Source organism: Crassostrea angulata, chromosome 6, assembly GCF_025612915.1.
Source record: "Crassostrea angulata isolate pt1a10 chromosome 6, ASM2561291v2, whole genome shotgun sequence".
Taxonomy (NCBI): domain Eukaryota; kingdom Metazoa; phylum Mollusca; class Bivalvia; order Ostreida; family Ostreidae; genus Magallana; species Magallana angulata.
In genome coordinates, this window is record NC_069116.1 from 13,123,491 (window position 1) to 13,144,734 (window position 21,244).

The window sequence follows — 21,244 nt, forward strand, 5'->3', positions numbered from 1 at the left end:
AAGTGAGCAACACTGCATTTGAAATGGATTAAATGTATTTTTAACAACCTATCAACCTATATTCATCCCAATGCCGCGGTTTACAAACCAATCTCTTAATCTTTCACATAAACAGATAAAATATTAGATTGAAATGAGGTATGGTTCAAATAGACAATCCAAGCATCTTGTTTTAGCCAACCTTTAATCATATTCTTTCAAAAAGCTTATTTAAAAGCTTGTACGCAGCACTTGCGCCATAAGTTTTTTAAAGCAACTTTTTGAGTTATGGTTTGTTTTAGTAGGGAATTTTGTTTTTCTCCCTATTTTTAACTTTTAAATCACTTGCGTAGACCTTAACTGACCCATCTTTTTGCCTCTTGCAAACATCAATTAACCCTTATTTTTTCAGAGAAACATAAACAATCGAACGACCTGTTAACATGACGGTAATAAGGTCGTGATCTGTTTTTAATGTAAATTCCCCGATAATAAGGTCAGTAAGATTTGTCCTTGAAAGAAATGATTAAATTTTTGCGGTCCCTCTTTCAGTATAAATATGAAGTATCTCCTTCGGGGCATATCAAATTTCTAAAAAATGACTTTAAGACGCAGTTTGATTTTGGTTGCTGCTTTACTCTGTTTTGGAGTATTTTTGGGCTTCTGCATTCAAGAATCAGGTAAAATAATCATTATTTTAACTATTTTTCAAAGAACTTTTATCTTATTACAGACATACATGTATCATCAGAACGAAAAGAAATTAAATCTAATTGTAATATATTGATTCATTTAAATTTTTGTATATGTTCTAGTAATATACGTAAGGTTACTCGACTGTGATTATTTGTTAATTTCTTTATTTCTTCAAATAAAAAAATAGCATACCGGTAGTTGGCTTTGATATGTACTTTTGATTGGATAGAGGCGTATTATCCGTCGTCCGGGTCTCGTCCAATGTGCTGTGTATGCTTCAGAGCACCATGCCCCTGCATGTTTCCACCGGGCCACCCAATCTGTAGATTTCTAAGAGGCTGATGTACATGTATGGTAAGATATCAGCATTTTTCAACAGGTTAAAGGATTAATGAACAAATCATAGATTTTTTTGCGTTTTTTACTTGTTAAAATGTAAATACACGTTCTTGATTTTGACTTATAAATATTGCTCTATATTTTTAGGTTACATATACCTCATGTAAGCAACTGCGGTAAATCAGAGGAAATTTCAGATAAAGTCAATGTATATTTTAAACGAATAAATTGTTTAAAAGAGAAATACGTTGTTAAACTTGTCTTCACCAAATTTGTTTCTTGTAAAGAACAAATGTTTTAGCTCGATGCGGACTATTTGGAATTGGTAATACAGAATCTGGAAGTTAGAGCTGTGTCGCTTTCAAGGCCGAGATATCGTATTTGTTGACCCGTCTTTAAAGGACCATCTCATCCTTAAAGGGGCATGGTTACGATTTTTGTCAAATTTTACTTTTGTTTTTATTTACAATACTTTAGGAATGCATTTCTAATGATCAAATGAAATTTTGGTGCCAGTCAATGAGTTTTAAGCAAGATACAGGGCTCCCAATTCTTCATAGTGTAAACAAGGCTCGTGCCCTGTTTTGTTTACATAGGTTCAATATACCGATAAAAATCTTTTTCAAGCTGATTTGTCTATCTTCGTTTTCATTTTAGGCATAAATAAACAGTTCCTAACGATTAACACATTCATTTGAGGTCTTCAACTGGAATTTTCACTTCAACAATCAAAATGTAAACAAAAGCTTTGTTTACATAGCGAAGAATTGTAAGCTCTGTAACTCGCTTATAACTTAACAAATGACACCCAATTTTTGGTTGCCTAATAAAAATGCCTTACTAAAGCATCGTAAACATTAAAATCGAAAAAATAATTTTCGACCAAAATCGTGACCATGCCCCTTTAAATCTAAATTAATTTCCTTTTAAATATTACCATAATGAATTATAGATTTTATTGTTAATCCAATAGTAATAATAAAGTATTGACAATTTTACTTTTAACATAATTATGTACCATACAGGTAATATTTTTGCGTTTTTAACCGGGTTTTCCAAGGAAAAATCCGGTTATTGAAATGGTGAAAATGGAGAGCGGGTGGGCGGCTGCCGAAAGGGTTCCCCTATTGTACGAATAACTCCTCGTATAGTTTTCAAGATCAGAAGTTTTTGTTTTGCATATCAAGTGTACATATAATTACAGATGTGAATATTACCACAGGTTTGACCCCCTCCCCCCTCCTTTACCCGTACCCCAATATATAGACCCCCCGGGAAGTTATTTTTCTTTTTTATTAAATTATCCTTTTATGACATATTTCTAATCTAATTTATTCATCGATTGCCCAAAATTACATAAAACAAACATCTAAAAAACTCCGACCCTCTGTACATATAATACAAGAAGGTTGCTAGCTATGTCCATCTAGAATCAACGGAAGTAATGGTTTATCGCAGGGAAGATAACTCGTAACATTAATATTTTTATTTTATGTCTTCCATTGTCAACCAAGGAAACAAGCCAGACGGGCGGCTGCCTGAGACAAGCGCCAACCAGCGGAAGCACGCGCACGTAGGCCCAACCGACGCAAAACAAACCCTGTAACCCCAAAACAATAGTCTTATACCTCAAGCAGGACATGATGATGATGACGACCAAGCTCAACAGGCAGAATTACATCTCCAGGTCCCACAACTCCAGGCATCACTACTTCAGGCCCCACAATTTCAGGCCCAAGCTAATAAGATAATGTCAGTTTAATACCCCTGTTGTACAATTGTCAAGTCATAAGCAAACCTGCACCCTCCCAGTGCCTATTCCCACCATTTTCATAGACCCCACATCAACAGTTTCGGCCATAACCCCTACCATATCAGCAGGCTGATTCCTATTAAGTTGACCAAGTTACAACACAAAAATAATTAAAGGTGTCCTGTCAAATGATAACTCTGTTTATATTAAGCCTAAATTTTGAAACAAATTTTCGTCAAAGATTTCTTAGCAACTACTGTATACACGGTTATTTTCGCCCTTCTACACCTGCTTACAGTTTTGCCCTGTCATGAATTTGCCCAGACACAGTTATGTTATCAGAAAGATAATATAAGACATTGAATTTCGCCCAATCTGAAATTCGCCTGTTAAAGGGCCGAAAATAAAATGGGAGCGAACATTTCCCTGTATACAGTATCAATCGCAGATACTTGAAATTCTAATACACTCTTTGTTTAGTTTATATATTCACATTAGAGTGGGTATCACTAGTGAGCATTGGCTCACAGGTATCTTGTTCTTTTGTCGCGTAAATTGATAAAAAGTGGATCTCAGATTTATCATTAATAATAGTGTACACTTATCAAGATAAAGTATTTATTGAAAAAAATAATAAATGTAAAGTGCCTTTGATGAAAATTCTTTTGTTACTGAATAACAGTTCTTAGAGTATATCATTTACCTTTTAGGCTATGAAAAGTCAAATTGAAGAATTACAAGAGAAAATAAAGAACCTAGAAGAAAAAGTGGAGAAATTTGGAGTTGAAAAGTTTTCTAAAAATCCAGTTTTGATAAATTTTTACACAGGTTTTCAGAATTATGTTTTGTACAGTTTTTCGTGTTGTAGAACCAACAGACACAATATGTTAAGGTGGTCTTAAGTACAAAGAAATAGTAATATTGTTTGTAACCCTTTTAGAGCTGAGTCCTTGTCTCTTGTTGACCAATTTTTGTGTTTTTATGTAGAATCAGTCAAGATTTTTTTGAAGAAGATTTAGTACAGCGTTTTTGTGTGTCTCAGAGTACAGTCAGCCGAATTATTATAACATGGAGTAATTATTTGTATTGTATTTTAGGATGTTTACCCATATGGGCAACTCATGACATTGTAAAGAAATTTTTGCCCAGGTTGAAGGTTTTCAGTCAACATTTCCTAATACTTGAGTTATTTTAGACTGTAGAGAAGTACGAGTGCTAACCCCTAGTGCGAAAGTTCTGAATTCTCAAACATACTTAAATTATAAGTAACATACAACATTCAAAGGTTTGATAGTTATAACACCAAACGGTGCTGTGTGTTTTGTAAGTAAATTGTTCACTGGCAATATTTCAGACAAAGATATTACTAAGCGAGCGTAGTGGCATTTTAGATTTGTTGGAAAATGGTGATGAGATGATGACAGACAAGGGATTTTTGATACAGGACTTTTTAGATCCAGTGGGTGAAAAGCTAGTTCGAGTAGTCGCCGACTATCGAAAAATCGTCGCTGAAGGCAGCAGGTCGGCGACAATCGATAGTAAGTCTTTATCATCGATAGTCGCTAAAATTCAGTCACGTGACAGATAACCTTTTATTGCGTAGCAATATCCATAAAACGACTAAAGTATTATTACACAGTGACCTAGCTGCAGGTCTGTATCTCTCCATTTTGTCCCTTCATTTGCCTCTGGTATCCTTTAAAACACCATCACCAGTCCCGTTAAGTGAAGTGGAGCAGTTTGTTTACACGTGTAAATGGCGACTCTCGATCTCGACGTAAATTAATATACTTCGTTTTCCGAGGGCAGTAAGCATGTTCCAGAGAAAGTCTGAGGCAAGTAAAGTGACAATATCAGTAGTAAATTTACTGAAAAATTTAATGGTACTGTTTTCACAGAATTTTTGTGCAAATAGGGTTATTCAGTCCAAATCTAGTGCAATTTTTTGTGCGCCGTAAATTGAAGATTTTTACTCGCCCTGTATGCTGAGCTTACGATCGTGTTAATTAAACCCAAAGGCAATAAAATGATAATTATCAAATTTATAAGACGTTTTCACAAGCTTTTTAACCACTTTTTTGATTAGGAACTTGCGACTGTCTTATCTTTATGGGTTATAAAAACGGGTTGTACTGTGCATTGAAAATTACAACCGATGTTTATTACTTTTTATGCTGATATTACAATTACAGTTTGAAACTTCTAATTAGTTAATCATACTGCCAAATTATTGCTAAAATGATCATAAAACCATTTTCACAGCTGTCTTCAAAATTAAACAGATCCGCTACATAACGATTGTAATTGGGTTGCACTAATGCCTCCAAAATACGCAGAAGTACAAGGACTGATTTTAATTGTCATTTTACCTAGTGAGACAGAATTTCAAAACATTTAATGTATAAAATGTGTGAATGTATTAGATCAATTATATTTAACAAATTTGATAAGTTTTTACAAATTTTAGAAGTGTTATATTTTTATTTATTAGCTAGCTTCTAATCCAATTTAAATTAAAGTTTTGCCCTAGGTTGGTCCCTAAGTATAATATTTAATTCATTTGAAGATAAGTTCATTAAAAATTATAAATTAAAAAAAGGTATTTAATTTGATGCTGGTATCTTTCACTCACACTCAGACAGAATGAAAAAAATATAATTGTTGGAATTTGAAAGTTTACATAATCGATTTTATAATCGATTGTGAGCTGCCGATTCAATTCGATTATCGATAGTAAAATTGGTCCGATTTTACAACACTAGACTGACCGAAGCCTAGTTATACCACCTTATTGGGAAATAAGGGAATATTTAGTAAGGATGAGGTCAGTAAAACACAAACTGTAGCAAGATTACGCTTTCATTTGGAGAGGGCTATCAGAAGATGTAAAGAATATCAGAATTTGATCAAGTTATACCATTGTCTATTGCAGAGACTGTAAATCAGATATGGACTGTTTGTTGTTTTTTAACTCACTTTCAAGGAAAATTATTTTAAGCTTTGGATTTTTTTGTTTTGTTTTTAAGGTGGAATTTTGATAGTTACATGTAGTACATCACAACATGGAGGTGTCCCATATACCACCTTAAGTTACATGTTATTAAAATGTGTTTTAATCTGTGTATCTATATTTTCAGAAAGTGAAAACTTGTCCATTATTTTGGTGTAGATCAAAAGATGAGGAACAATTGTCAATGAATTTTGATCCTTTTCAATTATGACAAATTATTTTCCAGAATTATCAAGATAATTCAAAGAACAAAAGATTTGAATTTTTAAATTTATTTTTCATGCTCTATTGAATATTGTCAAATATGCAGTTAATCTACTATCTTAATTTTCACACATGTCAATGTTTTACACATTTAGGTAGAAAGTGAAGGAAAACATATCAAGTTTATCTTTCATCTCTTTCCACTTTCCTGGTATGAAGTAAATTCTCTCTAGATGAAAATCATTTTGGCACCAAATAAACAAGTCACACCAAAGTGCCCCGGTAATTCGCATTTGCCCCATAATTTGATGATAGTATTCATGTGTAGTTTAAAGTTTATAAGTATTGTTTATCAAGTTTAAGTATTTTAGATTTGTAATAGAGTCTGATTTAGGACATTTAATCTCTAGGAGTCCATACACAGGAACAGCATTTGGGTCAATGACCTTCCTGTCTGCTGAAGTACCAAAATGACATGATGGAGGATTTATGACAAATCCTGCATTAAAAACATTGTTCCCTGTCAAAGAGGCATAGGACTCTACAGCCTCATTTTCATGGTCTAAACCAAACATCATGGCTGCAGTTTGAATTTTATTAGTAGAAAGTAAACTTTCAGCCAAACTTTCATGGTCCTTCTTTCTGGAACAAATTCTTTTGAAAGAAGATGATTTTATTCTAGATTTTTGAATTGTGTTCCGAAAAGGATTTTTTTTATTGATCTATAGTGTTTTTATCTATATCCATTGACTCGCTTTTCGAAACATTTAGCCCGTCATACACATTCTTTTCACTTATTGTAAGGACAGTTCCAAAACTCTGCACTTAAACTTGAAAATCATAGTCGGGGTAATTGGGGTAAGCATCGTTCTTGATTCATGATCCGTTTGTTTTTCACATTTTTTTTTGGTTGATAGGACAAAATTGATCCCTGGTACTGGTCCAACTTTTGACTCAACAATTTTCATAACATCTATGGAAATCGGCAAGAGAGTTGAGAATTGAGAATTTGAATGTTCTAACTGTTTTGTTAAATTGTTAATGATGTTTTGATAGGCATTGGCAGCTGTAAAGGACAATAAAATTTTGATTTGACGCCAACAGTTCTCTTTTTTTTGTATTTGAAATTTACTGGACTTGAGTGTCCTCTACTGCTTCTGGATTAACAACACGAAGTCTTTAAGGGTATATCACAGGGGCCAAGCCCGTTTTAACATTATTTACAATGTTACCATAAATAAAGAAAGGGGTCGAACTATGACCCAGATAAAAAACTACCAGCTCGCTTCAAAAGCCAAATAAATCAATTATTTTTAAAAACACTCGCAATATGCATGTATTTTTCAGAAAAGTAATGTCTGAGATACACTCATGCCGAATTTCAAGTTGATGGGTCTTAAAATAGCTGAGATATACGTCATTATTCTCTCGGAAGTCGCCAGTTTATTATTACTCTGACATTTACTGGTCCAGGGCTCCCGGTGGGTTTTCACCTATGAGAGCTGCAGCATTTCGACAACTGGAGAAGCATTTGCACTAATTGCTTTAATATACACACCATACGCACTCTACTAACATTCCCAAACTCCGATAAAATTCTTTAAATACTCTCAGAACTGGAACTTTTATTCTGCACCCACATCGACTTCTGACAAAGCCGGCCATTTTGATAGCTAATGTTAAACTCAATTTCATAGGTGTATATTTTTGGCTATATCTGACCATGACTTTTGGAATTTGGCGGACTTTTTGGAGGTAGCATACCGAAAGTAATATACATAAAGACTTAAACCAAAATCCATTGACAGTATAACGATGAATGAAGCAAGCGTTTTCTTTGGCAGTATCTGGACACAATTTGTACATCGGGGGTCAAGCAGGGACGGGCAAGACATGGCTTCTTCAGAGAATTTACAAGACTTTAAGCCAAATTAGGAATATACATATTACGTGCACGACAGGCATTGCCTGCTCAAACTTCGGAGCTGTATGCAGGCACGTATCATCGGGGGGGGGGGGGGGGGGGGGAGCCTGCCCCCCCCTCCCCCCACTTTTTCTCGCAGCAACATTTTTTTAAAATTTACATATAAAAAATTGAATTATCATGGAGTTGCCCCCCCCCCACTTTTTTGGGAGTTTGTAAAAATTGATATGAAAATAAGGATATGAGGAGCGAAATTGAAGATACAAACTACGCCAGCCCCCCCCCCCCCCCCCCCCCCCCCCCCCTCGGATTAGGATTTTTAAGATTTTGGAAAACTTAAAATATCTTTTTTTTTTTGCATGTCAAGATTTTTAGGATGAGTCTGCCCCCCCCCCCCCCCCCCCACACTTTAAAAAACGATGCTATGTGCCTGGTATGTAAAGCGCAGACTGTCCACAGCTGAAGTGGATTGACGATGGCAGGTAAGCATTGGGCAGATGCATTGGTTTATTCTTATTTTTACATATTATCTGTCTAGTATGCATATATAGCAGTGTGTGGTGTGAAGCTAAGCTGGTCGGGTGTGTTTGGGGGGGGGGGGGGGGTAGCGATTACAAACTTGTAGGCGTGTAATGCAATGTAGTATAAATATAGCATAATCAATATACTATATACACTTTATTATATTATATGTAGTATAAATATAGTATAATCAATATACTATACACACTATAATATATTATATATACCTACATACACACATGACTAGATCGCAGTTTTTTCTTCAATTTTTGATAAAATAACATGATATAAAAACACCCTTGAGCTAGTGTGTAAGAGTTTTATTCTTCATTTAAACTCTGCAATGTTAAAACTGTTATTATTTTAAAAATAAGACTCTTGTGCATTGAAACTTTATATTAAATACTTGTGTGTAATATACTGATATATAATCTGTACACAGTTTAAAATGTGCGTTTTTACTTGAAATAAAAGGATAATATTTCTTACTTTTTAGGTATGATATAACCAAGATACAAAGTGTAGTTGAAAACAATAAGAAGGAGACACACAGAAGAATTTCTGAGACAGATGTACTTATTGTTGATGAATGTTCAATGCTGTCTCAGAGGCACCTTGAACTTTTAGAGAAAGCTTGTACTACAAAATATAAGAACTTGCCTTTTGGAAGCATGCAAGTAATACTCTGTGGTGACTTTTACCAACTTCCACCCGTGCGAAATGTTTTGTACCATGATGAGGAAAGTTCTGTTTTCAAAGTACTATATTTCAACAAGCCATCCCACATACGATTATTTTAGATGATGTTATTAAGCAAAATAATTCCCAGTTTATTAAAGTTGTGAATGAAATTTCAATGGGGAAAGTAAGCTTTGACAACAAAGAATATGTTAAATGTGTAAAATCATTAAGTCAAGACTTTTGTTCTCAAGCATGTGATTCTCTCAAACTATATACTACAAATGATCTTGTTGAAAAACATAATAGGGATTCAATTTTAAGGTGGCCCGGAGAAACATTTGAATATTCAAGTACCGACAGTGGTAAACTTGAATCTTTTCATAGGCTATTAGCACCTCCAGTACTTTGGCTGAAGAAAGGATGCCCAGTTAACTTGTTGCAAAACATTTCAGATAAACTGTAAAATGGACTTCAGGGCAGAGTTATTTCATGCGACAGTGATGGGTCAACTGTTCAATTTCAGTCCGTCAACATTACCAGAAAAATCACTAAAGAAACATTTTTAGGCATTACAATTTTAAAATGTAATGTCATTTGATAAAAAATTCTAGATTTTCTTTAATTTAATGCTGGATATTTCAAAATCTTTCCCATGAGCCTTATTTTTTAAAGTAATGCACATATATTTCTTTTTATTAATTCTTAAACTACAATTTTGCAGTTTACAGTCCAGATTTGAAGAAAAATGTGACAGAAAGGGTCCAAATTCCTCTGAAATTGGCATTCGCCATGACAGTTCAAAAGGCTCAAGGCATGACTTTAGATAGGTACATGTAAAATTATTATACATGTATATAGAAATGTAAAGTAAGCATCTGTGGTTTTGAAAAGACTCACAATAAACAGAATTATTATGAAAAATTTGTAGAGAATAGCATAAACATTGGAACAAGCAAAATAATTACCATTTAGTATTATAATGATAACTCCATGTCTACCTGTAGTTCTCACCTTTTTCAGTTCTGTTAAACATAGTAGTAAAACATCTGTTTAATATAACCTGGGAAAAAATAATTTCTCAATTAGTTTTATCTTTATTTAATCTTGCCATTACCATAATCAAAAGGTCATGATCAGATATAGCCAAAAATATACACCAATGAAATTGAGTTTAACATTAGCTATCAAAATGACCGGCTTTGTCAGAAGTCGATGTGGGTGCAGAATAAAAGTTCCAGTTCTGAGAGTATTTAAGGAATTTTATCGGAGTTTGGGAATGTAAGTAGCGTGCGTATGGTGTGTATTTTAAACCAATTAGTGCAAATGCTTCTCCAGTTGTCGAAATGCTGCAGCTCTAATAGGTGAAAATCCACCGGGAGCCCTGGACCAGTAAATGTCCGAGTAATAATAAACTGGCGACTTCGAGAGAACAATGATGTATATCTCCGCTATTTTAAGACCCAACAACCAGCTTACCTTGCATGTGCAGTTGGAATTTTAAACAGAAAGATTGGACAATAATGTCAGGTGCAAGTTATGAGGAGGGTCACTTTTTTCAATGTGGGGAAGCATTTTGCCCTGATAACCCTCTCCTGATTTTAGTGGTCTCACTGAAAGAACACAAAAAAGCTTTTCTAGCTAATTTATAATTAAACAATTACATAAAAGAAGGTTAATATTTCAGTCATATGGAATTTTTTTAAAAAGATCTAATATATTTTGTTTTAATGATTGGATTTATTCTATTTTCGTTTATTTTGCATTAAGCATGCAAGTAAAGAATAAAAATGTAAAATCTTGATTAACTTTCATTGAAGTATTGGTCAAATTTTAAAACAGAAAAATATCGTTGGTTTGGTGGTAGAGCTATCGATAGTACGGTACGTAAACTAACCTTCTACGTCGTGAATATATCCTTCAGCAAAGTTGCTATAACCTTTTTTTTAAAGATTGGGATGGTATTTAACTGACGCTGACCATTCCAATATTGTTTGGTCAGTCACATTCGGCAGAGACACCAAAGATCGCGTCCAACTTGCCGATGCCGGGCGCGGATCGCATTTCGCCATGCTTCGTTTTTATGTTCGCCGAGCCTCGTTTTCGATTTTAATGGCGGACGCGTCAATAGAGTGAATTTGTCAGTCTAGGCTTGTTTCTGGTTCAAATTTACAAACAACATCTACTTTTGCCATGAATACACAGGGCAAGATCATAGCACAACCCAAACAGTCAAACAAAATTATGTCAATCGAAAGATTTGATTTATGCATATATGCATGACACCCTCTAAGGTGCTCAACAATCTAACGGTTGGGCAACGTATTATGAACAATTTCGGATGAGAACAGCACACAAACCTTCTCAAAATTGAGGCAGAGTAGACAATGAGCTTGGGTTTTTTATACATGACTCTTACTCTATACAAACCTGCAAACAACCCTAAACCCAATTGATTTGATTACAATCTTAAGGGAAATTGTTTCAAGCCTTATTGTGTATATGCACTTAGGTGCCTTAAATGCAACAATACCTATCCATCCATGCCATGTATTAACGCTAATCCGGCACCAAGTCCATCAAATCACTCCTTTCGAACATCCACCCCAATCTGCAGCAGTTTTCCCCAACATTCAGACCCCAGATTCCAGCTCACCAACCACGGGTCAGAAATGCTCGCAAACCTCTAAAAATTAGAGTCAGTATCCAGATAGGGTCTCAAATATTTTACAAGATGGTTTCAAACATAGGTTTAGATTCCAATATTCAGGGCCATGCGCTCCAATTTTATCGAAAAAAGAATTTTCAGCTACTGACCATGAAGATATCCTTTAGGACAAATGACATAATGAAGTTAAGGCAGGTCGCATGTTTGGACCATACTTTACCCCACCAATGCCTAATTTACATGTATCTCCTATAGGGGTACTGCCCAAAGCAGATGGGGGATGTCGTATGATAATCCATTTAGCTACCCTCCATCCGCTAGTATTAATGACCACATAGATCCACAATTCACTTCAGTCACTTATTCATCATTTGACACTGTTGTCCAGACCATGAGCACATTAGGTCAAGGGGTTCTCATTGCAAGGCCGCCATTAAGAATGCTTTTTGCCAAATACCAATATATCAAAGCGACTTCGAAATTAATGGGGCTTACTGCATTGATAGACGTCTGCCTTTTGTGTATTCAATATCGTGCAAACTCTTTGTCTACCGTCTTAGAATGGGTTGTTAAATTTTAAAACACAAATCCATACAGTTAAACACTACTTAGATTATTTTATATTTGCTGGTCAGATCAATTCAGATAATTGTTTGACACTTATGCAGAGTATTCAGGACATTTGCTCGGAACAAGAATCAAAACAAAACAAAGGCCTACCACCAACCTTAAATCACTTGGTTTAGAAATTGAAATTTTAGAAATGGAAGTTACATTTCTTGCTAATAAAGTTCAAGAACTTAAACTGTATTGGGCTACGAAGAAAAAATCCAGCTTTAACGGTTAGGCCCAACAAAAAAAATTGTTTCCGCTTTCAGGCTGAAAAAAATCAGGGTCGGCAGGTAGGCTTTTTTCCCATCTCCATCTCCATCATATTTGACTTAATGAAAAGCCAGAAGAAAATGATCTGATGAACTTTTTCCCCGGCTGGTGGGGACATTTCTCGTGCTCAACTGGCACTACATGTGCTGCCATTTGTAAATAACAAACATCTTTACAACACTGATGACATCTAGATAAGTTCTATAAGCGTTTTTACGACTTAAAGTTAGAGGAGACAATAAATGTTTAAATCTGATAAAAACGAAATTTCAACAAAAAACAGATAAAAACGGGAATTTACGAAAAAAAAAACTCGAAAATTTATTTTGGGTCGGCGAATTAAAATAGGGTCGGTTGGGAAAGCGGAAAAAACTTTTTTTGTTAGGCCTTAGGAACTTTCGTTGACTAGCTCAATTTTTTTTTATTTAGAAAAGGTAATCCAAGAGGGCGTGCATTAAGTAGGGTTTGCAATGCCATGTCTGGGGCATTGTGGGGAAGAGGGTTCATATGGAGGGTAATCGTGTTCAAAATTCTAGAATATAAACTTGCAAATCCGAATTTGCAATCATGTTGGTATGTAAGCCTGAGTGTGAACGTGCGATATTCTGATCGTGAAACATATGAAACGCGGTCGCACACACTTTAAGATTTGACTTAATTCCTTCGTATGATGCACATTTTGCGACTTGGTTGTTTTCGCTAGTTAATATAACCTTCAACTTTGCACATTTTCAGTTCGAAGTTTCTGCTTTTAAGTTCTTATTCTAAGAAACTGCATTGATGACATGTTTCAAATCGACAAATGTTAAGTCTACAAGTTTAACATGACTTTAAGACAAAAGCTTGCTGCGGGAAAAGACATGTCTTGATCGCCGGAATTGGACCAAAATGAAGATAAACAGTTTAACTGTTATATACCTCTATTTTCTTTGGATCGAACACATTAGTTTTAGAACCAATTTGAGGCCTGATTGTAACTGGACCAAACAAGAAGAGGCGTAACGAATGGGCTAGTCTGTAAAATAATTCACATGGTATTATACGATACGGGTTAACTTTTACTTCTAAAAAAATCCTAATATCTTATTCTCTAAAATAATTAGACGTGTTGTTAAAACTGCAAAATATTGGTTCAATACGTACTTGTTTCTAGAAATGAGACCGAGCAAGAAATTTCCAATGGGAGTGAATATATGCTGAGTGGCATAGGGTTTGGAGACAGCCTTGCGGCCCAATGAGGCTCAATCGCTTCTGAATTCTAAGAATTTTGAAAATATTTTAAGAATATTCCTCAATTATTTAGAATTTAACAACTTGCAAAGAAATTTGGTAATTCAAATTTAATTTTTTGATAATTTCAATTTGAACTGGTGGATTTTTAATTATAAAAGATAGAATTATATTATTTAATATAAACTGTATTGATAATTACAGAAGTTGTTTTATTGAAAACGGTACATGTTCTCAAGTGGCTGTAAAGATGAACCAACGTCACTAAGTGAGTCTGTATTGAATCGACATTCAGGACGCCATACTTATATACCGTATTCAAAACAATATTGTATAAATAGTGCCTGTTTGGGAGGGTAACTGTTGAAATTGACACCCCGAGAAAACCATTGTCAACCGACGCGAAGCGGAAGTTGATAATGGTTTTCGAAGGGGTGTCAATTTCAACAGTTACCCTCCCAAACAGGCACTTTTTATTTTTTCATACTGAATGTCTTAATTTTAAAGAAAATTTTACTGCTTTTATATAGAAATGAGGTGAATTCTACGACAAACCGTACGCGAATAATTTACGCGCAGGTAACAATGCGTTTTGTTATACTTTCATGTTAAATACTGAAATCTGATTGGCTAAGACGCAGTTCATAATCCGTTTTGTTATACTTTCATGTTAAATACTGAAATCTGATTGGTTAAGACGCAGTTAATAATATTTACTATTACCCTCAGCGTTAGCAACGCACTTGGCAACGGGTAACATTAAAAATGTTACATGCGCGAAAATTATGCGCGTACGGTTCGCTGTAGAATTCACGTTATTCCTATATAAAAGCAGTAAAATTTTCTTAAAAATTTTAAAAAAGACATTCAGTATAACAAAATAAATAGTGCCTGTTTGGGAGGATAACAGTTGAAATTGACACCCCTCGAACCTCCGCTTCGCGTCGGTTGACAATGGTTTTCTCGGGGTGTTAATTTCAACTGTTACCCTCCCAAACAGGCGCTTTTTATATAGTGTTACCCGTTTCCAAGTGTGTTGCTAACGCTGAGGGCAATAGAACGGATTACCAACTGCGTCTAAACCAATCAGATTTCAGTATTTAACATGAAAGTATAATAATGCCAATTGTCACCTTTTTTTATACATTACCGACAAAATTGAGTATTTTTAAAAATAATTTGTATACATTTTAATTTCACGACAGGTAACTTTTTCTTCAGGTTTTAATATTTTTTTTAAGGGAGGGGGTGTTGCTACACGTGTCTCATTTTAATCAAAATCTTTAATTTGATCAGCCGGCCGACCCCGTGTGAATTTCCTCATTCGGGGGGAGGAAGGACTCTTTTACGAACGGTAACGGGTGTTTTGGTATTACATATATTTAATTTCTTTATTCAGCCGCGCTCTATCATTTAATTAACAATTTGTAACATGATAATCAAAATGCGTGTATAATGTATATGTATGTACATTTCAAGAGACATGGCATGCACAACTGGCCATGTTTTTTCAAATATCGAGTTTTTACACGATTTTGATTTTTTTTTTTAAATTACAGTGTTCAAAAGTAAATAATTTGAATAGAACTATATTTTTCAGCGCAATAGTGAAAAGACTACCTGACTATAGTGTTATATCTTGAAAAGATAGTAAGATCTAAACAAGTATGTTGATAACTTGAAATTATATCTCTTAGTGTTTCAATCACACTAACTATTTTTAGACAGCAATCATTCAAATCAATGTCCAAAACAACTTGGTTTAATGGTTACATGTAAAATCTTACAGATATAAAAGAATATCAATGTCGATCGAATTCTTTTGATCTAACGTACACATAGTTCAAAATTTATTTTTCCGAAAAACCATACTTCCTAAAAATTTTGTTGTTATCCAGAGATATTCTGATGATATCTGCTAGTTTGTTTTGTATATTTCGGCGATTACGGCATGCTTTTCCTGCAGCTCTCCTTTCCTATCATTTTCATATATGGTCATGTCAAAATTCAAACAAATTTGAAGACTTAACATTTGTCGATTTGTAACATGTCAGCTATGTTATTTCAGAAAATGTAGATACAAATGCAGAGACTAGAGATGGAAAACGTCCACTATCGTGACGGGTACATGTAAATAACAAACATCATTTTACAGCTGCAAATGTGCATCTGAAGGAAGAATTAGATTGGAGGCCTGCGGATAGCTGAAAAAAAATTGGATGGACGACCTGGGAGCTACAGTGCCATACATTGAAAAAATTGTGTATTTATAGCGCAGAGAAACGTGTGTTAGTTTTGGGCGGATTGGCCTCATTTATATTTATTTCCCTCCATATGTTCACGTCTCCTCGCCACTTTTATGCCCAACACCCCAATATTGCGGGACATAACATTCCTCGAACCACATGGTACCTATTGAATTGGCCCATATCGTATAAGGGATTACATTTAAACAAGAATAGAATTCCTGGGTCCCCCGCCGGTCAAGCAGTATACTAGTATACTGTATATGAAATTGCAATATTTTCAAACATTCAGGGCTGTTCCAGAATTAAATGTGTGGGGAGGTTGGGAGGAACATTTTTTTACCCCCAACACCCATTTTTCCTGTCGCAAATATATCCAAAATACTACAATCTAAAAGAACTTGACCAAATTATTAGTGGTATAAACATTTGCTATAAATTTAATGAAAATCCGTCAAAATTTGTAGGCATGAGAGCTCCTACAAGGTCACAAAGTCCCATAACTCCAACAAAAAGTATCGACCAATGCTGATTTTCGAACTTGACCAAGGTAATAGTGGTATAAACATTTGGTATAAATTTAATGAAAATCCGTCAAAATTTGTAGGCATGAGAGCGCTTACAAAATCGTGTGACGGACGGAAACACGGACGGACGGACGCCCAGCATTTCTATGTCCCGCTCCGCGTTGCCGCAGGGGACAAAAACCCGTCAACTCTAGGCAAGCACAGTAGGCATTAATGCTTTTGAGACAATCCGTCACTTCCAAAAATTACAAAATGTTTGGCCTCCACCCGACACCCAAATTGCCAGATTTATAGCTTTTTTGGTCTCCGTGGTTAGAGATGCTCCACAGCTCAGTCCTACATAGCACCTATCTTTTTTACACCATTTTATCACAAGAAAGCTCCTTCAGAGTATGTAAAGAACGTTGCCTAATAAAGATTCACGGTTGCCCAATACATAAGAGCTACTAAACACAATTATTTCGACATTGCAAACAGTATACAACACGATATTTAAGGCAAAGCTGTTACCCGCTGCCTCCATCTTAAGATTTCATGCCCTGCTGCGCATAGGTGAAATCACAGTCTAAAGGCAACACAACCGTAAGTGTTATTAAGTTTCATGACATATCACTGTAAGAAATACACTAAAAAGGATGTGTCATGTGCATACAATTCTGTATACATTTATATCAGCGTATATACGAGTTTTATATGCACTTTTCCAGTGATTCTATATAAATCTGGAAAAACACAGAAAATATTTAGAAAGTCGCCAAGTGGATCAGTGCTCTTGTTTCAATCTCAAGTGTTATTAGAATAGGTCAAAACTTATTCGACGAAAATAATTCCTTCATATATTAGTTTTATATAACAATTGTTATTTATAAACATTCACACGATGCATTTATTGTTAATGTAAATAAAACCCTTATATAATGTTAGTAGGTTTTAATGGAATTGTGAAAAGTTGAAAAATATCCATCATTTACATATGTGTCTTTATACAATAACGATCTGTCTTGTAATTTTAAAGGTGTTCAAAGCACATATACATGTTGTTTGATTGAAATGTTTGTACAAAGGGCTTTTATGACCTTGAAGCTTTTATCCGCCCTCTTTCCTCACGTATGCATTCAATTGCTCTTCGCTAATCTTGATACTTTTTTGGAACAAAATTGATAGATGAAATTTAAATGCAGTACACCGTTTTGGGTTTCCGAGTAATGATATTTCTTCTTTTTATGAAATGTTCGAAATTGTTTTTCAATTCGTTTGAAATTTTTCTGTACCTTTTTATATGTATGATGGAGAAGGCTTTGTGTTTTAGTTAAACGAAACAGTTTCTATAGCAATTAGTTTAACCTGAAACAGTAATCTGGCTAGACTTTAAAATTCTTTTTTTTTTTTGTAGTTTGATGTTTATTAAATTATGCATGAAGTACCAGATAATTATAATTCTGCCTCCCTCGCATATTCGAGGCAATCGTGAATATTTTACCAAGAATTTGGCATGATATAAAAATATAAGGTGTCTAAACAGTTTATTTTATTATAACATTTTCTACATCAATACATACCGCACCTACAATATTTTGGAAATTAAATATAAAATTTTCAGAGGCTCCTGAAGTAAAAATAAGTACACAGTAACTTATGTATCATTTAATACCATGTTCTAGGAAAGTGTTTGAATATTGTTTGATTTTTCAGCCTTAGATTAATGGTTAAAAGAATAATACGTCATGCAAGAAATTTCAGCAACATATCTGGTGTAGAAAAACACTTTTATAGCATAAATACACGGTTGATATTGCAAACGTCAGATAAATGTCGCATGTATTTTGCAAGATATTAAAGTAATACTATTAAAAATGTCAGACCTACAAACTAGATATCCGTTAGTAATATAATTCCATTTAGGTCCCTTTCTCCGGGTAAAATGACGAAAAAATGTGAAAAAATCTTGAAGAGTTTGCAATTATTCGATTCAACTGTTTATGATGTATTTAGTAAGAATATTAACTAAAAGTGATGGAAACGGACCCATGAAAAGCTATATAATATTACAAAATATTTTCCAGAAATTAGAATCATACTGACTGTGTCATTTGCAGTCGCATTAGATGTGTACTATAAATATAAATGTATCAAGACGATTAAGAAGAACAATTATTCATCGAACGATTATCTTAAAAAACAGAATTAGTCCTTTATTACATATATAACGTTTTCCAAATATATGTGCATAAAGTTACGCAAATCAAAAAAAAATCTTGAAACTGCGATCTGTCTAAGAACAATTTTTAGCATGATAAATCAATTGAAAAAAAAAGACGTTCGCGAGAAACCAAACCAAACATTCGGGAAAACCCAAAGTGTTTCCATATATCCAACTATTTAAATGAGAAGGTTTCCGCTGACTCTTTATGATGCACAAAACGAACAATAGTTTGTAAGATGACGTTCTACACAAGCTTGGAAGTGATGCTGTGTCTGGTGGTTTTAATGTATGTTGGTGTTCTCCAAACAGGTAAAATAATACTTAAAACTTATTTAATTAATTTTAACTTTATACTTAAAATATAATAATTACGAAATCCTGTACAACAACATGCCAACAAAGTAAAGTCGTAATCTGTTATCAAATCCCTTATTTGATATCAGTTTTCATCTTTAAAGGGGCATGGTCACGACTTTGGTCAAATATTTTTTTTTGATTTAAATATTTACAATGCTTCAGTAAGGCATTTTTAATAGACAACCAAAATTTGAGAGTCATTCGGTGAGTTATCTAGTTACAGAGCTTATAATTCTTCGCTATGTAAACAAAACTTTTGTTTACATTTTGAATGTTAAAGTGAAAATTCCAGTTTTAGACCTCAAATGAATGTGTTAATCGTTAGGAACTATTTATTTATGCTTAAAATGAATGATCAGATTTACAAACCAGCCCCAAAAAGATTTTTTACTGGTATATTGAATGACAAAGAATTGTAAGCCCTGTATCTTGCTTAAAACTCAACGACTGGCACCCAAATTTTATTTGATCATTAGAAAGGCATTCCTAAAGCATTGCAAATAATAAAAACAGAAAAATAAAATTTGACCAAAATCGTGACCATGCCCCTTGAAACGACTTGGGACAATTTCTTTCATATGTGTATTTTGATTTGTCTCTGTGATGAACCAATGCAAAACGAAATGAGAAAGCGGGTTTTCAACGACAAAATGATAGATACAATCTTAAAATGATGTATTAATTGATATTGATGATATTTATAGATTTCCACGTTCAGAAACTTGTAAAATAAATGCCAGGCTTTAACAAAATGATCAATCCCACTTTATCTAGATTTGATATTAATATTTAAACCAGAATAAAACACTCATTTTGCAAATATATGACCACTTATAATATATTATCAAATGCAAAATCATTTTGTTAGTTCTTCGAATGACATTTTTCTGGTTTTAATTTGAAAGTGGCATTACCAAATGCGTATTACTTGTGTTGCGGATGTTATGGACAACCTCCAGATTGCCTTCCTGACTGGGATCCCAAATGTAAAGACATAGTCTTTGGATGATGTAAGTAATCACTGCCGTAAATCTAGTATCTTTTAATTAAAAACAGTAATTTATGTTAAAAGAAAATACTAAACGCTTTATTGTTTAATAGTATCACGATTTGAATTGCAATGATTAGATTATTTTGTTAAATTGATTTAAGAGGTCAGCTTTGCATGAAAAATGAAAACGTTGTTTTTTTTTTAAATAAAACTTTTATTATTATTTTCATATTTTTTTTTTAGTTGATCCATCACTGAAGTATCGATAACATCTTTTCAAGAAAAAAAACTTCCTTTATTTTGGAATGTTAAAGAAATAGAAAAATGTATAACGTCAATTAAGATGTTTGTTTCTAACCATTTCGCGAAATAAATCCTATTCAAATCATTTTGTTTCGTTTAAAATTCTAAGGAACTTAGAATCCGCGTTAGCGGGTTATGTAATTTTTGTATGCAATACTAGCTTCCTTCAAAGTCCAAATGAAACACTGATTGAAAACACCAAAGAAAACACGGCTGGTATTATTTACGTAAACATGGTGTAGGGCTCTGAGGTGTAGCACCAGCTGATGATGACCAAAAAATAATATTACTAGGTAATGTAAATTTAATATTGTAGCACTTTGTAAAATTTATCTTTGGCAGTTGTTCCTTGTTCCTTATCTTTATTATTTTGTAACCAGTTTTTGCGAAAATAGTGAGTTAAATAAAATTCATTGCTATTCACAATAAGCAAAAGTCCCTGTCGTATTTGAACTCTAGACCCGATAATCAGTAAACCGAACTATACCTATTGCACTAGTTAGATAGAAACCAAATTTTCGTGTTAAAACAGCTTGATAATTGGTTAAAATTGCCATGTTGTGACGTAATAACAAAAAAAGTCGTGGGTGTCGAGGACGTTTAATAAAACTTAGTAATGTAATTACTATTAATAAAACGATGGTGATGGGAAAGCCGCTGGACCCAATTCCAATCAACCAAGAAACCGGATATATGTTAAATCAAGAATTTCAAAAAAAGATTATTGTCCGC

At 34.0% G+C, this 21,244-nt stretch overlaps 2 long non-coding RNA genes across 2 annotated transcripts; both read left to right on the top strand.

The window, feature by feature from the left end:
- The first annotated feature begins 498 nt into the window (after nt 1–498).
- On the top strand, nt 499–1,258 carry LOC128187320 (uncharacterized). The gene is made up of 3 exons (XR_008244067.1): nt 499–659; nt 905–1,029; nt 1,162–1,258. It is a non-coding gene; the product is annotated as an uncharacterized LOC128187320 (long non-coding RNA).
- A 17,791-nt stretch (nt 1,259–19,049) lies between these two features.
- On the top strand, nt 19,050–20,597 carry LOC128187014 (uncharacterized). The gene is made up of 3 exons (XR_008244020.1): nt 19,050–19,170; nt 20,124–20,228; nt 20,453–20,597. It is a non-coding gene; the product is annotated as an uncharacterized LOC128187014 (long non-coding RNA).
- Nucleotides 20,598–21,244: the final 647 nt, after the last annotated feature.